This window comes from Ambystoma mexicanum, chromosome 1p (genome assembly GCF_040938575.1).
Source record: "Ambystoma mexicanum isolate Mex_15411 chromosome 1p, UKY_AmexF1_1, whole genome shotgun sequence".
NCBI classification, from domain to species: domain Eukaryota; kingdom Metazoa; phylum Chordata; class Amphibia; order Caudata; family Ambystomatidae; genus Ambystoma; species Ambystoma mexicanum.
The window spans coordinates 1,026,046,736-1,026,064,832 of record NC_090921.1 but is presented as its reverse complement, the minus strand read 5'-3'; the positions used below and the strand labels follow the sequence as shown (position 1 = coordinate 1,026,064,832).

The following is an 18,097-nucleotide window of genomic DNA, read 5'->3' as shown; positions in this document are numbered from 1 at the left end:
GAACTGATGTGCTTTTACTCAATTCGGGAACCTCACAAGCCAAATTTGTAGTATTTTGCACGAATTGCAAGAGATGTTTGAATGTCGACGGTTGAAGTGGAAGCTCGTATTGAGCTTGCTAGAGACTGATTTGCCAAGCCTTTGATAGCTCAGTTGGTAGAGCGGAGGACTATAGTGGTAAAACAGGCATCCTTAGGTTGCTGGTTCAAATCCGGCTCGAAGGACTTTTGCCAAATGCACATTTTATTGAATACTTGGAAAGTAAAATACTTGGAAAGTAAAATAACAGACAATTTATAATTATATTATATTTTATCACTGAAAATAGATGCCTTTTGCTTTGAGGCTGTGACCACCTTATTTTTCTGTCCAACACAAATCTTCATTGGTTTCCTGTGAGGTGTTTTGGATCCCCATCTCTTGCTATGAACTGGCAAAACAGCAGAATCCCCTTGACAATCTTGATTTCTCAAGGGAAATGAGAGAACACTATACACCATCCAAGATATTAAAATATTGTCAAGGCCCAACGCGGCTGAATACTCTGAGGAGATGGCCTGTGAGGTGCCGCCTTTCAACTTTTCCCCCTTAGTATGGTGGTCAGTAACATGCGGGAGACTGCGGAGGGGGTAATTTTTTTAATTGGGAACTGATGTGCTTTTACTCAATTCGGGAACCTCACAAGCCAAATTTGTAGTATTTTGCACAAATTGCAAGAGATGTTTACAAGTCGACGGTTGAAGTGGAAGCTCGTATTGAGTTTGCTAGAGTTGATATGCCAAGCCTTCGATAGCTCAGTTGGTAGAGGGGAGGACTGTAGTGGTAAAACAGGCATCCTTAGGTCGCTGGTTCAAATCTGGCTCGAAGGACTCTTGCCAAATGCACATTTTATTGAATACTTGGAAAGTAAAATAACAGACAATTTATAATTATATTATATTTCATCACTGAAAATAGATGTCTTTTGCTTTGAGGCTGTGACCACCTTATTTTTCTGTCCAACACAAATCTTCATTGGTTTCCTGTGAGGTGTTTTGGATCCCCATCTCTTGCTATGAACTGGCAAAACAGCAGAATCCCCTTGACAATCTTGATTTCTCAAGGGAAATGAGAGAACACTATACACCATCCAAGATATTAAAATATTGTCAAGGCCCAACGCGGCTGAATACTCTGAGGAGATGGCCTGTGAGGTGCCGCCTTTCAACTTTTCCCCCTTAGTATGGTGGTCAGTAACATGCGGGAGACTGCGGAGGGGGTCATTTTTTTAATTGGGAACTGATGTGCTTTTACTCAATTCGGGAACCTCACAAGCCAAATTTGTAGTATTTTGCACGAATTGCAAGAGATGTTTACAAGTCGACGGTTGGAGTGGAAGCTCGTATTGAGTTTGCTAGAGTTGATATGCCAAGCCTTCGATAGCTCAGTTGGTAGAGGGTAGGATTGTAGTGGTAAAACAGGCATCCTTAGGTCGCTGGTTCAAATCCGGCTCGAAGGACTCTTGCCAAATGCACATTTTATTGAATACTTGGAAAGTAAAATACTTGGAAAGTAAAATAACAGACAATTTATAATTATATTATATTTCATCACTGAAAATAGATGCCTTGAGCTTTGAGGCTGTGGCCACGTTATTTTTCTGTCCAACACGAATCTTCATTGGTTTCCTGTCAGGTGTTTTGGATCCCCATCTCTTGCTATGAACTGGCAAAACAGCAGAATCCCCTTGACAATCTTGATTTCTCAAGGGAAATGAGAGAACACTATACACCATCCAAGATATTAAAATATTGTCAAGGCCCAACACGGCTGAATACTCTGAGGAGATGGCCTGTGAGGCGCCGCCTTTCAACTTTTCCCCCTTAGTATGGTGGTCATTAACATGCGGGAGACTGCGGAGGGGGTCATTTTTTTAATTGGGAACTGATGTGCTTTTACTCAATTCGGGAACCTCACAATCCAAATTTGTAGTATTTTGCACGAATTGCAAGAGATGTTTACAAGTCGACGGTTGAAGTGGAAGCTCGTATTGAGTTTGCTAGAGAATGATTTGCCAAGCCTTCGAAAGCTCAGTTGGTAGAGCGGAGGACTGTAGTGGTAAAACAGGCATCCTTAGGTCGCTGGTTCAAATCCGGCTCGAAGGACTTTTGCCAAATGCAAATTTTATTGAATACTTGGAAAGTAAAATACTTGGAAAATAAAATAACAGACAATTTATAATTATATTATATTTCATCACTGAAAATAGATGCCTTTTGCTTTGAGGCTGTGGCCACGTTATGTTTCTGTCCAACACCAATCTTCATTGGTTTCCTGTGAGGTGTTTCAGATCCCCATCTCTTGCTATGAACTGGCAAAACAGCAGAATCCCCTTGACAATCTTGATTTCTCAAGGGAAATGAGAGAACACTATACACCATCCAAGATATTAAAATATTGTCAAGGCCCAACGCGGCTGAATACTCTGAGGAGATGGCCTGTGAGGTGCCGCCTTTCAACTTTTCCCCCTTAGTATGGTGGTCAGTAACATGCGGGAGACTGCGGAGGGGTCATTTTTTTAATTGGGAACTGATGTGCTTTTACTCAATTCGGGAACCTCACAAGCCAAATTTGTAGTATTTTGCACGAATTGCAAGAGATGTTTACAAGTCGACGGTTGAAGTGGAAGCTCGTATTGAGTTTGCTAGAGTTGATATGCCAAGCCTTCGATAGCTCAGTTGTTAGAGGGGAGGACTGTAGTGGTAAAACAAGCATCCTTAGGTCGCTGGTTCAAATCCGGTTCGAAGGACTTTTGCCAAATGCACATTTTATTGAATACTTGGAAAGTAAAATACTTGGAAAGTAAAATAACAGACAATTTATAATTATATTATATTTCATCACTGAAAATAGATGCCTTTTGCTTTGAGGCTGTGACCACGTTATTTTTCTGTCCAACACGAATCTTCATTGGTTTCCTGTGAGGTGTTTTGGATCCCCATCTCTTGCTACGAACTGGCAAAACAGCAGAATCCCCTTGACAATCTTGATTTCTCAAGAGAAATGAGAGAACACTATACACCATCCAAGATATTAAAATATTGTCAAGGCCCAACGCGGCTGAATACTCTGAGGAGATGGCCTGTGAGGTGCCGCCTTTCAACTTTTCCCCCTTAGTATGGTGGTCAGTAACATGCGGGCGACTGCGGAGGGGGTCATTTTTTTAATTGTGAACTGATGTGCTTTTACTCAATTCGGGAACCTTACAAGCCAAATTTGTAGTATTTTGCACAAATTGCAAGAGATGTTTGAATGTCGATGGTTGAAGTGGAAGCTCGTATTGAGCTTGCTAGAGACTGATTTGCCAAGCCTTCGATAGCTCAGTTGGTAGAGCGGAGGACTGCAGTGGTAAAACAGGCATCCTTAGGTCGCTGGTTCAAATCCGGCTCGAAGGACTTTTGCCAAATGCACATTTTATTGAATACTTGGAAAGTAAAATACTTGGAAAGTAAAATAGCAGACAATTTATAATTATATTATATTTCATCACTGAAAATAGATGCCTTTTGCTTTGAGGCTGTGACCATGTTATATTTCTGTCCAACACGAATCTTCATTGGTTTCCTGTGAGGTGTTTTGGATCCCCATCTCTTGCTATGAACTGGCAAAACAGCAGAATCCCCTTGACAATCTTGATTTCTCAAGGGAAATGAGAGAACACTATACACCATCCAAGATATTAAAATATTGTCAAGGCCCAACGCGGCTGAATACTCTGAGGAGATGGCCTGTGAGGTGCCGCCTTTCAACTTTTCCCCCTTAGTATGGTGGTCATTACCATGCGGGAGACTGCGGAGGGGGTCATTTTTTTAATTGGGAACTGATGTGCTTTTACTCAATTCGGGAACCTCACAAGCCAAATTTGTAGTATTTTGCACGAATTGCAAGAGATGTTTACAAGTCGACGGTTGAAGTGGAAGCTCGTATTGAGTTTGCTAGAGAATGATTTGCCAAGCCTTCGAAAGCTCAGTTGGTAGAGCGGAAGACTGTAGTGGTAAAACAGGCATCCTTAGGTCGCTGGTTCAAATCCTGCTCGAAGGACTTTTGCCAAATGCAAATTTTATTGAATACTTGGAAAGTAAAATACTTGGAAAATAAAATAACAGACAATTTATAATTATATTATATTTCATCACTGAAAATAGATGCCTTTTGCTTTGAGGCTGTGGCCACGTTATGTTTCTGTCCAACACCAATCTTCATTGGTTTCCTGTGAGGTGTTTCAGATCCCCATCTCTTGCTATGAACTTGCAAAACAGCAGAATCCCCTTGACAATCTTGATTTCTCAAGGGAAATGAGAGAACAGTATACACCATCCAAGATATTAAAATATTGTCAAGGCCCAACACGGCTGAATACTCTGAGGAGATGGCCTGTGAGGCGCCGCCTTTCAACTTTTCCCCCTTAGTATGGTGGTCAGTAACATGCGGGAGACTGCGGAGGGGGTCATTTTTTTAATTGGGAACTGATGTGCTTTTACTCAATTCGGGAACGTCACAAGCCAAATTTGTAGTATTTTGCACGAATTGCAAGAGATGTTTACAAGTCGACGGTTGAAGTGGAAGCTCGTATTGAGTTTGCTAGAGAACGATTTGCCAAGCCTTCGATAGCTCAGTTGGTAGAGCGGAGGACTGTAATGGTAAAACAGGCATCCTTAGGTGGCTGGTTCAAATCCGGCTCGAGGGACTTTTGCCAAATGCACATTTTATTGAATACTTGGAAAGTAAAATACTTGGAAAGTAAAATAACAGACAATTTATAATTATATTATATTTCATCACTGAAAATAGATGCCTTTTGCTTTGAGGCTGTGGCCACGTTATTTTTCTGTCCGACACCAATCTTAGTTGGTTTCCTGTGAGGTATTTTGGATCCCCATCTCTTGCTATGAACTGAAAAAACAGCAGAATCCCCTTGACAATCTTGATTTCTCAAGTGAAATGGGAGAACACTATACACCATCCAAGATATTAAAATATTGTCAAGGCCGAACACTGATGAATACTCTGAGGAGATGGCCTGTGAGGCGCCGCCTTTCAACTTTTCCTCCTTTGTATGGTGGTCAGTAACATGCGGGAGACTGCGGAGGGGGTCATTTTTTTAATTGTGAACTGATGTGCTTTTACTCAATTCGGGAACCTCACAAGCCAAATTTGTAGTATTTTGCACGAATTGCAAGAGATGTTTGAATGTCGATGGTTGAAGTGGAAGCTCGTATTGAGCTTGCTAGAGATTGATTTGCCAAGCCTTTGATAGCTCAGTTGGTAGAGCGGAGGACTGTAGTGGTAAAACAGGCATCCTTAGGTCGCTGGTTCAAATCCGGCTCGAAGGACTTTTGCCAAATGCACATTTTATTGAATACTTGGAAAGTAAAATACTTGGAAAGTAAAATAACAGACAATTTATAATTATATTATATTTCATCACTGAAAATAGATGCCTTTTGTTTTGAGGCTGTGACCACCTTATTTTTCTGTCCAACACAAATCTTCATTGGTTTCCTGTGAGGTGGTTTGGATCCCCATCTCTTGCTATGAACTGGCAAAACAGCAGAATCCCCTTGACAATCTTGATTCCTCAAGGGAAATGAGAGAACACTATACACCATCCAAGATATTAAAATATTGTCAAGGCCCAACGCGGCTGAATACTCTGAGGAGATGGCCTGTGAGGTGCCGCCTTTCAACTTTTCCCCCTTAGTATGGTGGTCAGTAACATGCGGGAGACTGCGGAGGGGGTCATTTTTTTAATTGGGAACTGATGTGCTTTTACTCAATTCGGGAACCTCACAAGCCAAATTTGTAGTATTTTGCACGAATTGCAAGAGATGCTTACAAGTCGACGGTTGAAGTGGAAGCTCGTATTGAGTTTGCTAGAGTTGATATGCCAAGCCTTCGATAGCTCAGTTGGTAGAGGGGAGGACTGTAGTGGTAAAACAGGCATCCTTAGGTCGCTGGTTCAAATCCGGCTCGAAGGACTCTTGCCAAATGCACATTTTATTGAATACTTGGAAAGTAAAATACTTGGAAAGTAAAATAACAGACAATTTATAATTATATTATATTTCATCACTGAAAATAGATGCCTTTTGCTTTGAGGCTGTGGCCACGTTATTTTTCTGTCCAACACGAATCTTCATTGGTTTCCTGTCAGGTGTTTTGGATCCCCATCTCTTGCTATGAACTGGCAAAACAGCAGAATCCCCTTGACAATCTTGATTTCTCAAGGGAAATGAGAGAACACTATACACCATCCAAGATATTAAAATATTGTCAAGGCCCAACACGGCTGAATACTCTGAGGAGATGGCCTGTGAGGCGCCGCCTTTCAACTTTTCCCCCTTAGTATTGTGGTCATTAACATGCGGGAGACTGCGGAGGGGGTCATTTTTTTAATTGGGAACTGATGTGCTTTTACTCAATTCGGGAACCTCACAAGCCAAATTTGTAGTATTTTGCACGAATTGCAAGAGATGTTTACAAGTGGACGGTTGAAGTGGAAGCTCGTATTGAGTTTGCTAGAGAATGATTTGCCAAGCCTTCGATAGCTCGTCGCTGGTTCAAATCCGGCTCAAAGGACTTTTGCCAAATGCACATTTTATTGAATACTTGGAAAGTAAAATACTTGGAAAGTAAAATAACAGACAATTTATAATTATATTATATTTCATCACTGAAAATAGATGCCTTTTGCTTTGAGGCTGTGGCCACGTTATTTTTCTGTCCGACACCAATCTTCGTTGGTTTCCTGTGAGGTATTTTGGATCCCCATCTCTTGCTATGAACTGACAAAACAGCAGAATCCCCTTGACAATCTTGATTTCTCAAGGGAAATGGGAGAACACTATACACCATCCAAGATATTAAAATATTGTCAAGGCCGAACACTGATGAATACTCTGAGGAGATGGCCTGTGAGGCGCCGCCTTTCAACTTTTCCTCCTTAGTATGGTGGTCAGTAACATGCGGGAGACTGCGGAGGGGGTCATTTTTTTAATTGTGAACTGATGTGCTTTTACTCAATTCGGGAACCTCACAAGCCAAATTTGTAGTATTTTGCACGAATTGCAAGAGATGTTTGAATGTCGACGGTTGAAGTGGAAGCTCGTATTGAGCTTGCTAGAGACTGATTTGCCAAGCCTTCGATAGCTCAGTTGGTACAGCGGAGGACTGTAGTGGTAAAACAGGCATCCTTAGGTCGCTGGTCCAAATCCGGCTCGAAGGACTTTTGCCAAATGCACATTTTATTGAATACTTGGAAAGTAAAATACTTGGAAACTAAAATAACAGACAATTTATAATTATATTATATTTCATCACTGAAAATAGATGCCTTTTGCTTTGAGGCTGTGACCATGTTATTTTTCTGTCCAACACGAATCTTCATTGGTTTCCTGTGAGGTGTTTTGGATCCCCATCTCTTGCTATGAACTGGCAAAACAGCAGAATCCCCTTGACAATCTTGATTTCTCAAGAGAAATGAGAGAACACTATACACCATCCAAGATATTAAAATATTGTCAAGGCCCAACGCGGCTGAATACTCTGAGGAGATGGCCTGTGAGGTGCCGCCTTTCAACTTTTCCCCCTGAGTATGGTGGTCAGTAACATGCGGGCGACTGCGGAGGGGGTCATTTTTTTAATTGTGAACTGATGTGCTTTTACTCAATTCGGGAACCTCACAAGCCAAATTTGTAGTATTTTGCACGAATTGCAAGAGATGTTTGAATGTCGACGGTTGAAGTGGAAGCTCGTATTGAGCTTGCTAGAGACTGATTTGCCAAGCCTTTGATAGCTCAGTTGGTAGAGCGGAGGACTATAGTGGTAAAACAGGCATCCTTAGGTTGCTGGTTCAAATCCGGCTCGAAGGACTTTTGCCAAATGCACATTTTATTGAATACTTGGAAAGTAAAATACTTGGAAAGTAAAATAACAGACAATTTATAATTATATTATATTTTATCACTGAAAATAGATGCCTTTTGCTTTGAGGCTGTGACCACCTTATTTTTCTGTCCAACACAAATCTTCATTGGTTTCCTGTGAGGTGTTTTGGATCCCCATCTCTTGCTATGAACTGGCAAAACAGCAGAATCCCCTTGACAATCTTGATTTCTCAAGGGAAATGAGAGAACACTATACACCATCCAAGATATTAAAATATTGTCAAGGCCCAACGCGGCTGAATACTCTGAGGAGATGGCCTGTGAGGTGCCGCCTTTCAACTTTTCCCCCTTAGTATGGTGGTCAGTAACATGCGGGAGACTGCGGAGGGGGTAATTTTTTTAATTGGGAACTGATGTGCTTTTACTCAATTCGGGAACCTCACAAGCCAAATTTGTAGTATTTTGCACAAATTGCAAGAGATGTTTACAAGTCGACGGTTGAAGTGGAAGCTCGTATTGAGTTTGCTAGAGTTGATATGCCAAGCCTTCGATAGCTCAGTTGGTAGAGGGGAGGACTGTAGTGGTAAAACAGGCATCCTTAGGTCGCTGGTTCAAATCTGGCTCGAAGGACTCTTGCCAAATGCACATTTTATTGAATACTTGGAAAGTAAAATAACAGACAATTTATAATTATATTATATTTCATCACTGAAAATAGATGTCTTTTGCTTTGAGGCTGTGACCACCTTATTTTTCTGTCCAACACAAATCTTCATTGGTTTCCTGTGAGGTGTTTTGGATCCCCATCTCTTGCTATGAACTGGCAAAACAGCAGAATCCCCTTGACAATCTTGATTTCTCAAGGGAAATGAGAGAACACTATACACCATCCAAGATATTAAAATATTGTCAAGGCCCAACGCGGCTGAATACTCTGAGGAGATGGCCTGTGAGGTGCCGCCTTTCAACTTTTCCCCCTTAGTATGGTGGTCAGTAACATGCGGGAGACTGCGGAGGGGGTCATTTTTTTAATTGGGAACTGATGTGCTTTTACTCAATTCGGGAACCTCACAAGCCAAATTTGTAGTATTTTGCACGAATTGCAAGAGATGTTTACAAGTCGACGGTTGGAGTGGAAGCTCGTATTGAGTTTGCTAGAGTTGATATGCCAAGCCTTCGATAGCTCAGTTGGTAGAGGGTAGGATTGTAGTGGTAAAACAGGCATCCTTAGGTCGCTGGTTCAAATCCGGCTCGAAGGACTCTTGCCAAATGCACATTTTATTGAATACTTGGAAAGTAAAATACTTGGAAAGTAAAATAACAGACAATTTATAATTATATTATATTTCATCACTGAAAATAGATGCCTTGAGCTTTGAGGCTGTGGCCACGTTATTTTTCTGTCCAACACGAATCTTCATTGGTTTCCTGTCAGGTGTTTTGGATCCCCATCTCTTGCTATGAACTGGCAAAACAGCAGAATCCCCTTGACAATCTTGATTTCTCAAGGGAAATGAGAGAACACTATACACCATCCAAGATATTAAAATATTGTCAAGGCCCAACACGGCTGAATACTCTGAGGAGATGGCCTGTGAGGCGCCGCCTTTCAACTTTTCCCCCTTAGTATGGTGGTCATTAACATGCGGGAGACTGCGGAGGGGTCATTTTTTTAATTGGGAACTGATGTGCTTTTACTCAATTCGGGAACCTCACAATCCAAATTTGTAGTATTTTGCACGAATTGCAAGAGATGTTTACAAGTCGACGGTTGAAGTGGAAGCTCGTATTGAGTTTGCTAGAGAATGATTTGCCAAGCCTTCGAAAGCTCAGTTGGTAGAGCGGAGGACTGTAGTGGTAAAACAGGCATCCTTAGGTCGCTGGTTCAAATCCGGCTCGAAGGACTTTTGCCAAATGCAAATTTTATTGAATACTTGGAAAGTAAAATACTTGGAAAATAAAATAACAGACAATTTATAATTATATTATATTTCATCACTGAAAATAGATGCCTTTTGCTTTGAGGCTGTGGCCACGTTATGTTTCTGTCCAACACCAATCTTCATTGGTTTCCTGTGAGGTGTTTCAGATCCCCATCTCTTGCTATGAACTGGCAAAACAGCAGAATCCCCTTGACAATCTTGATTTCTCAAGGGAAATGAGAGAACACTATACACCATCCAAGATATTAAAATATTGTCAAGGCCCAACGCGGCTGAATACTCTGAGGAGATGGCCTGTGAGGTGCCGCCTTTCAACTTTTCCCCCTTAGTATGGTGGTCAGTAACATGCGGGAGACTGCGGAGGGGTCATTTTTTTAATTGGGAACTGATGTGCTTTTACTCAATTCGGGAACCTCACAAGCCAAATTTGTAGTATTTTGCACGAATTGCAAGAGATGTTTACAAGTCGACGGTTGAAGTGGAAGCTCGTATTGAGTTTGCTAGAGTTGATATGCCAAGCCTTCGATAGCTCAGTTGTTAGAGGGGAGGACTGTAGTGGTAAAACAAGCATCCTTAGGTCGCTGGTTCAAATCCGGTTCGAAGGACTTTTGCCAAATGCACATTTTATTGAATACTTGGAAAGTAAAATACTTGGAAAGTAAAATAACAGACAATTTATAATTATATTATATTTCATCACTGAAAATAGATGCCTTTTGCTTTGAGGCTGTGACCACGTTATTTTTCTGTCCAACACGAATCTTCATTGGTTTCCTGTGAGGTGTTTTGGATCCCCATCTCTTGCTACGAACTGGCAAAACAGCAGAATCCCCTTGACAATCTTGATTTCTCAAGAGAAATGAGAGAACACTATACACCATCCAAGATATTAAAATATTGTCAAGGCCCAACGCGGCTGAATACTCTGAGGAGATGGCCTGTGAGGTGCCGCCTTTCAACTTTTCCCCCTTAGTATGGTGGTCAGTAACATGCGGGCGACTGCGGAGGGGGTCATTTTTTTAATTGTGAACTGATGTGCTTTTACTCAATTCGGGAACCTTACAAGCCAAATTTGTAGTATTTTGCACAAATTGCAAGAGATGTTTGAATGTCGATGGTTGAAGTGGAAGCTCGTATTGAGCTTGCTAGAGACTGATTTGCCAAGCCTTCGATAGCTCAGTTGGTAGAGCTGAGGACTGCAGTGGTAAAACAGGCATCCTTAGGTCGCTGGTTCAAATCCGGCTCGAAGGACTTTTGCCAAATGCACATTTTATTGAATACTTGGAAAGTAAAATACTTGGAAAGTAAAATAGCAGACAATTTATAATTATATTATATTTCATCACTGAAAATAGATGCCTTTTGCTTTGAGGCTGTGACCATGTTATATTTCTGTCCAACACGAATCTTCATTGGTTTCCTGTGAGGTGTTTTGGATCCCCATCTCTTGCTATGAACTGGCAAAACAGCAGAATCCCCTTGACAATCTTGATTTCTCAAGGGAAATGAGAGAACACTATACACCATCCAAGATATTAAAATATTGTCAAGGCCCAACGCGGCTGAATACTCTGAGGAGATGGCCTGTGAGGTGCCGCCTTTCAACTTTTCCCCCTTAGTATGGTGGTCATTAACATGCGGGAGACTGCGGAGGGGGTCATTTTTTTAATTGGGAACTGATGTGCTTTTACTCAATTCGGGAACCTCACAAGCCAAATTTGTAGTATTTTGCACGAATTGCAAGAGATGTTTACAAGTCGACGGTTGAAGTGGAAGCTCGTATTGAGTTTGCTAGAGAATGATTTGCCAAGCCTTCGAAAGCTCAGTTGGTAGAGCGGAAGACTGTAGTGGTAAAACAGGCATCCTTAGGTCGCTGGTTGAAATCCTGCTCGAAGGACTTTTGCCAAATGCAAATTTTATTGAATACTTGGAAAGTAAAATACTTGGAAAATAAAATAACAGACAATTTATAATTATATTATATTTCATCACTGAAAATAGATGCCTTTTGCTTTGAGGCTGTGGCCACGTTATGTTTCTGTCCAACACCAATCTTCATTGGTTTCCTGTGAGGTGTTTCAGATCCCCATCTCTTGCTATGAACTTGCAAAACAGCAGAATCCCCTTGACAATCTTGATTTCTCAAGGGAAATGAGAGAACAGTATACACCATCCAAGATATTAAAATATTGTCAAGGCCCAACACGGCTGAATACTCTGAGGAGATGGCCTGTGAGGCGCCGCCTTTCAACTTTTCCCCCTTAGTATGGTGGTCAGTAACATGCGGGAGACTGCGGAGGGGGTCATTTTTTTAATTGGGAACTGATGTGCTTTTACTCAATTCGGGAACGTCACAAGCCAAATTTGTAGTATTTTGCACGAATTGCAAGAGATGTTTACAAGTCGACGGTTGAAGTGGAAGCTCGTATTGAGTTTGCTAGAGAACGATTTGCCAAGCCTTCAATAGCTCAGTTGGTAGAGCGGAGGACTGTAATGGTAAAACAGGCATCCTTAGGTGGCTGGTTCAAATCCGGCTCGAGGGACTTTTGCCAAATGCACATTTTATTGAATACTTGGAAAGTAAAATACTTGGAAAGTAAAATAACAGACAATTTATAATTATATTATATTTCATCACTGAAAATAGATGCCTTTTGCTTTGAGGCTGTGGCCACGTTATTTTTCTGTCCGACACCAATCTTAGTTGGTTTCCTGTGAGGTATTTTGGATCCCCATCTCTTGCTATGAACTGAAAAAACAGCAGAATCCCCTTGACAATCTTGATTTCTCAAGTGAAATGGGAGAACACTATACACCATCCAAGATATTAAAATATTGTCAAGGCCGAACACTGATGAATACTCTGAGGAGATGGCCTGTGAGGCGCCGCCTTTCAACTTTTCCTCCTTTGTATGGTGGTCAGTAACATGCGGGAGACTGCGGAGGGGGTCATTTTTTTAATTGTGAACTGATGTGCTTTTACTCAATTCGGGAACCTCACAAGCCAAATTTGTAGTATTTTGCACGAATTGCAAGAGATGTTTGAATGTCGATGGTTGAAGTGGAAGCTCGTATTGAGCTTGCTAGAGATTGATTTGCCAAGCCTTTGATAGCTCAGTTGGTAGAGCGGAGGACTGTAGTGGTAAAACAGGCATCCTTAGGTCGCTGGTTCAAATCCGGCTCGAAGGACTTTTGCCAAATGCACATTTTATTGAATACTTGGAAAGTAAAATACTTGGAAAGTAAAATAACAGACAATTTATAATTATATTATATTTCATCACTGAAAATAGATGCCTTTTGTTTTGAGGCTGTGACCACCTTATTTTTCTGTCCAACACAAATCTTCATTGGTTTCCTGTGAGGTGGTTTGGATCCCCATCTCTTGCTATGAACTGGCAAAACAGCAGAATCCCCTTGACAATCTTGATTCCTCAAGGGAAATGAGAGAACACTATACACCATCCAAGATATTAAAATATTGTCAAGGCCCAACGCGGCTGAATACTCTGAGGAGATGGCCTGTGAGGTGCCGCCTTTCAACTTTTCCCCCTTAGTATGGTGGTCAGTAACATGCGGGAGACTGCGGAGGGGGTCATTTTTTTAATTGGGAACTGATGTGCTTTTACTCAATTCGGGAACCTCACAAGCCAAATTTGTAGTATTTTGCACGAATTGCAAGAGATGCTTACAAGTCGACGGTTGAAGTGGAAGCTCGTATTGAGTTTGCTAGAGTTGATATGCCAAGCCTTCGATAGCTCAGTTGGTAGAGGGGAGGACTGTAGTGGTAAAACAGGCATCCTTAGGTCGCTGGTTCAAATCCGGCTCGAAGGACTCTTGCCAAATGCACATTTTATTGAATACTTGGAAAGTAAAATACTTGGAAAGTAAAATAACAGACAATTTATAATTATATTATATTTCATCACTGAAAATAGATGCCTTTTGCTTTGAGGCTGTGGCCACGTTATTTTTCTGTCCAACACGAATCTTCATTGGTTTCCTGTCAGGTGTTTTGGATCCCCATCTCTTGCTATGAACTGGCAAAACAGCAGAATCCCCTTGACAATCTTGATTTCTCAAGGGAAATGAGAGAACACTATACACCATCCAAGATATTAAAATATTGTCAAGGCCCAACACGGCTGAATACTCTGAGGAGATGGCCTGTGAGGCGCCGCCTTTCAACTTTTCCCCCTTAGTATAGTGGTCATTAACATGCGGGAGACTGCGGAGGGGGTCATTTTTTTAATTGGGAACTGATGTGCTTTTACTCAATTCGGGAACCTCACAAGCCAAATTTGTAGTATTTTGCACGAATTGCAAGAGATGTTTACAAGTGGACGGTTGAAGTGGAAGCTCGTATTGAGTTTGCTAGAGAATGATTTGCCAAGCCTTCGATAGCTCGTCGCTGGTTCAAATCCGGCTCAAAGGACTTTTGCCAAATGCACATTTTATTGAATACTTGGAAAGTAAAATACTTGGAAAGTAAAATAACAGACAATTTATAATTATATTATATTTCATCACTGAAAATAGATGCCTTTTGCTTTGAGGCTGTGGCCACGTTATTTTTCTGTCCGACACCAATCTTCGTTGGTTTCCTGTGAGGTATTTTGGATCCCCATCTCTTGCTATGAACTGACAAAACAGCAGAATCCCCTTGACAATCTTGATTTCTCAAGGGAAATGGGAGAACACTATACACCATCCAAGATATTAAAATATTGTCAAGGCCGAACACTGATGAATACTCTGAGGAGATGGCCTGTGAGGCGCCGCCTTTCAACTTTTCCTCCTTAGTATGGTGGTCAGTAACATGCGGGAGACTGCGGAGGGGGTCATTTTTTTAATTGTGAACTGATGTGCTTTTACTCAATTCGGGAACCTCACAAGCCAAATTTGTAGTATTTTGCACGAATTGCAAGAGATGTTTGAATGTCGACGGTTGAAGTGGAAGCTCGTATTGAGCTTGCTAGAGACTGATTTGCCAAGCCTTCGATAGCTCAGTTGGTACAGCGGAGGACTGTAGTGGTAAAACAGGCATCCTTAGGTCGCTGGTCCAAATCCGGCTCGAAGGACTTTTGCCAAATGCACATTTTATTGAATACTTGGAAAGTAAAATACTTGGAAACTAAAATAACAGACAATTTATAATTATATTATATTTCATCACTGAAAATAGATGCCTTTTGCTTTGAGGCTGTGACCATGTTATTTTTCTGTCCAACACGAATCTTCATTGGTTTCCTGTGAGGTGTTTTGTATCCCCATCTCTTGCTATGAACTGGCAAAACAGCACAATCCCCTTGACAATCTTGATTTCTCAAGGGAAATGAGAGAACACTATACACCATCCAAGATATTAAAATATTGTCAAGGCGCAACGCGGCTGAATACTCTGAGGAGATGGCCTGTGAGGTGCCGCCTTTCAACTTTTCCCCCTTAGTATGGTGGTCAGTAACATGCGGGAGACTGCGGAGGGGGTCATTTTTTTAATTGGGAACTGATGTGCTTTTACTCAATTCGGGAACCTCACAAGCCAAATTTGCAGTATTTTGCACGAATTGCAAGAGATGTTTGAATGTCGACGGTTGAAGTGGAAGCTCGTATTGAGCTTGCTAGAGACTGATTTGCCAAGCCTTCGATAGCTCAGTTGGTACAGCGGAGGACTGTAGTGGTAAAACAGGCATCCTTAGGTCGCTGGTCCAAATCCGGCTCGAAGGACTTATGCCAAATGCACATTTTATTGAATACTTGGAAAGTAAAATACTTGGAAAGTAAAATAACAGACAATTTATAATTATATTATATTTCATCACTGAAAATAGATGCCTTTTGCTTTGAGGCTGTGGCCACGTTATTTTTCTGTCCAACACGAATCTTCATTCGTTTCCTGTCAGGTGTTTTGGATCCCCATCTCTTGCTATGAACTGGCAAAACAGCAGAATCCCCTTGACAATCTTGATTTCTCAAGGGAAATGAGAGAACAGTATACACCATCCAAGATATTAAAATATTGTCAAGGCCCAACACGGCTGAATACTTTGAGGAGATGGCCTGTGAGGCGCCGCCTTTCAACTTTTCCCCCTTAGTATGGTGGTCAGTAACATGCGGGAGACTGCGGAGGGGGTTATTTTTTTAATTGGGAACTGATGTGCTTTTACTCAATTCGGGAACGTCACAAGCCAAATTTGTAGTATTTTGCACGAATTGCAAGAGATGTTTACAAGTCGACGGTTGAAGTGGAAGCTCGTATTGAGTTTGCTAGAGAACGATTTGCCAAGCCTTCGATAGCTCAGTTGGTAGAGCGGAGGACTATAGTGGTAAAACAGGCATCCTTAGGTCGCTGGTTCAAATCCGGCTCGAAGGACTTTTGCCAAATGCACATTTTATTGAATACTTGGAAAGTAAAATACTTGGAAAGTAAAATAACAGACAATTTATAATTATATTATATTTCATCACTGAAAATAGATGCCTTTTGCTTTGAGGCTGTGGCCACGTTATTTTTCTGTCCGACACCAATCTTCGTTGGTTTCCTGTGAGGTATTTTGGATCCCCATCTCTTGCTACGAACTGACAAAACAGCAGAATCCCCTTGACAATCTTGATTTCTCAAGGGAAATGGGAGAACACTATACACCATCCAAGATATTAAAATATTGTCAAGGCCGAACACTGATGAATACTCTGAGGAGATGGCCTGTGAGGCGCCGCCTTTCAACTTTTCCTCCTTAGTATGGTGGTCAGTAACATGCGGGAGACTGCGGAGGGGGTCATTTTTTTAATTGTGAACTGATGTGCTTTTACTCAATTCGGGAACCTCACAAGCCAAATTTGTAGTATTTTGCACGAATTGCAAGAGATGTTTGAATGTCGACGGTTGAAGTGGAAGCTCGTATTGAGCTTGCTAGAGACTAATTTGCCAAGCCTTCGATAGCTCAGTTGGTACAGCGGAGGACTGTAGTGGTAAAACAGGCATCCTTAGGTCGCTGGTCCAAATCCGGCTCGAAGGACTTTTGCCAAATGCACATTTTATTGAATACTTGGAAAGTAAAATACTTGGAAAGTAAAATAACAGACAATTTATAATTATATTATATTTCATCACTGAAAATAGATGCCTTTTGCTTTGAGGCTGTGACCATGTTATTTTTCTGTCCAACACGAATCTTCATTGGTTTCCTGTGAGGTGTTTTGGATCCCCATCTCTTGCTATGAACTGGCAAAACAGCAGAATCCCCTTGACAATCTTGATTTCTCAAGGGAAATGAGAGAACACTATACACCATCCAAGATATTAAAATATTGTCAAGGTCCAACGCGGCTGAATACTCTGAGGAGATGGCCTGTGAGGTGCCGCCTTTCAACTTTTCCCCCTTAGTATGGTGGTCAGTAACATGCGGGAGACTGCGGAGGGGGTCATTTTTTTAATTGGGAACTGATGTGCTTTTACTCAATTCGGGAACCTCACAAGCCAAATTTGTAGTATTTTGCACGAATTGCAAGAGATGTTTGAATGTCGACGGTTGAAGTGGAAGCTCGTATTGAGCTTGCTAGAGACTGATTTGCCAAGCCTTCGATAGCTCAGTTGGTACAGCGGAGGACTGTAGTGGTAAAACATGCATCCTTAGGTCGCTGGTCCAAATCCGGCTCGAAGGACTTTTGCCAAATGCACATTTTATTGAATACTTGGAAAGTAAAATACTTGGAAAGTAAAATAACAGACAATTTATAATTATATTATATTTCATCACTGAAAATAGATGCCTTTTGCTTTGAGGCTGTGGCCACGTTATTTTTCTGTCCAACACGAATCTTCATTGGTTTCCTGTCAGGTGTTTTGGATCCCCATCTCTTGCTATGAACTGGCAAAACAGCAGAATCCCCTTGACAATCTTGATTTCTCAAGGGAAATGAGAGAACACTATACACCATCCAAGATATTAAAATATTGTCAAGGCCCAACACGGCTGAATACTCTGAGGAGATGGCCTGTGAGGCGCCGCCTTTCAACTTTTCCCCCTTAGTATGGTGGTCATTAACATGCGGGAGACTGCGGAGGGGGTCATTTTTTTAATTGGGAACTGATGTGCTTTTACTCAATTCGGGAACCTCACAAGCCAAATTTGTAGTATTTTGCACGAATTGCAAGAGATGTTTACAAGTCGACGGTTGAAGTGGAAGCTCGTATTGAGTTTGCTAGAGAATGATTTGCCAAGCCTT

The 18,097-nt window shown here is 41.4% G+C and overlaps 7 non-coding genes across 7 annotated transcripts; all 7 read left to right on the top strand.

Moving 5' to 3' along the window:
* Positions 1-138: 138 nt before the first annotated feature.
* TRNAY-AUA (transfer RNA tyrosine (anticodon AUA)) lies at positions 139-224 on the top strand. Its single transcript is given in 2 exon segments — positions 139-175; positions 189-224. It is a non-coding gene; the product is annotated as a tRNA-Tyr (tRNA).
* Positions 225-3,348: 3,124 nt separating this feature from the next.
* On the top strand, positions 3,349-3,434 carry TRNAC-GCA (transfer RNA cysteine (anticodon GCA)). The gene is given in 2 exon segments: positions 3,349-3,385; positions 3,399-3,434. It is a non-coding gene; the product is annotated as a tRNA-Cys (tRNA).
* A 1,852-nt stretch (positions 3,435-5,286) lies between these two features.
* On the top strand, positions 5,287-5,372 carry TRNAY-GUA (transfer RNA tyrosine (anticodon GUA)). The gene is given in 2 exon segments: positions 5,287-5,323; positions 5,337-5,372. It is a non-coding gene; the product is annotated as a tRNA-Tyr (tRNA).
* Positions 5,373-7,824: 2,452 nt separating this feature from the next.
* On the top strand, positions 7,825-7,910 carry TRNAY-AUA (transfer RNA tyrosine (anticodon AUA)). The gene is given in 2 exon segments: positions 7,825-7,861; positions 7,875-7,910. It is a non-coding gene; the product is annotated as a tRNA-Tyr (tRNA).
* A 3,123-nt stretch (positions 7,911-11,033) lies between these two features.
* TRNAC-GCA (transfer RNA cysteine (anticodon GCA)) lies at positions 11,034-11,119 on the top strand. Its single transcript is given in 2 exon segments — positions 11,034-11,070; positions 11,084-11,119. It is a non-coding gene; the product is annotated as a tRNA-Cys (tRNA).
* Positions 11,120-12,971: 1,852 nt separating this feature from the next.
* On the top strand, positions 12,972-13,057 carry TRNAY-GUA (transfer RNA tyrosine (anticodon GUA)). The gene is given in 2 exon segments: positions 12,972-13,008; positions 13,022-13,057. It is a non-coding gene; the product is annotated as a tRNA-Tyr (tRNA).
* Positions 13,058-16,155: 3,098 nt separating this feature from the next.
* TRNAY-AUA (transfer RNA tyrosine (anticodon AUA)) lies at positions 16,156-16,241 on the top strand. The gene is given in 2 exon segments: positions 16,156-16,192; positions 16,206-16,241. It is a non-coding gene; the product is annotated as a tRNA-Tyr (tRNA).
* Positions 16,242-18,097: the final 1,856 nt, after the last annotated feature.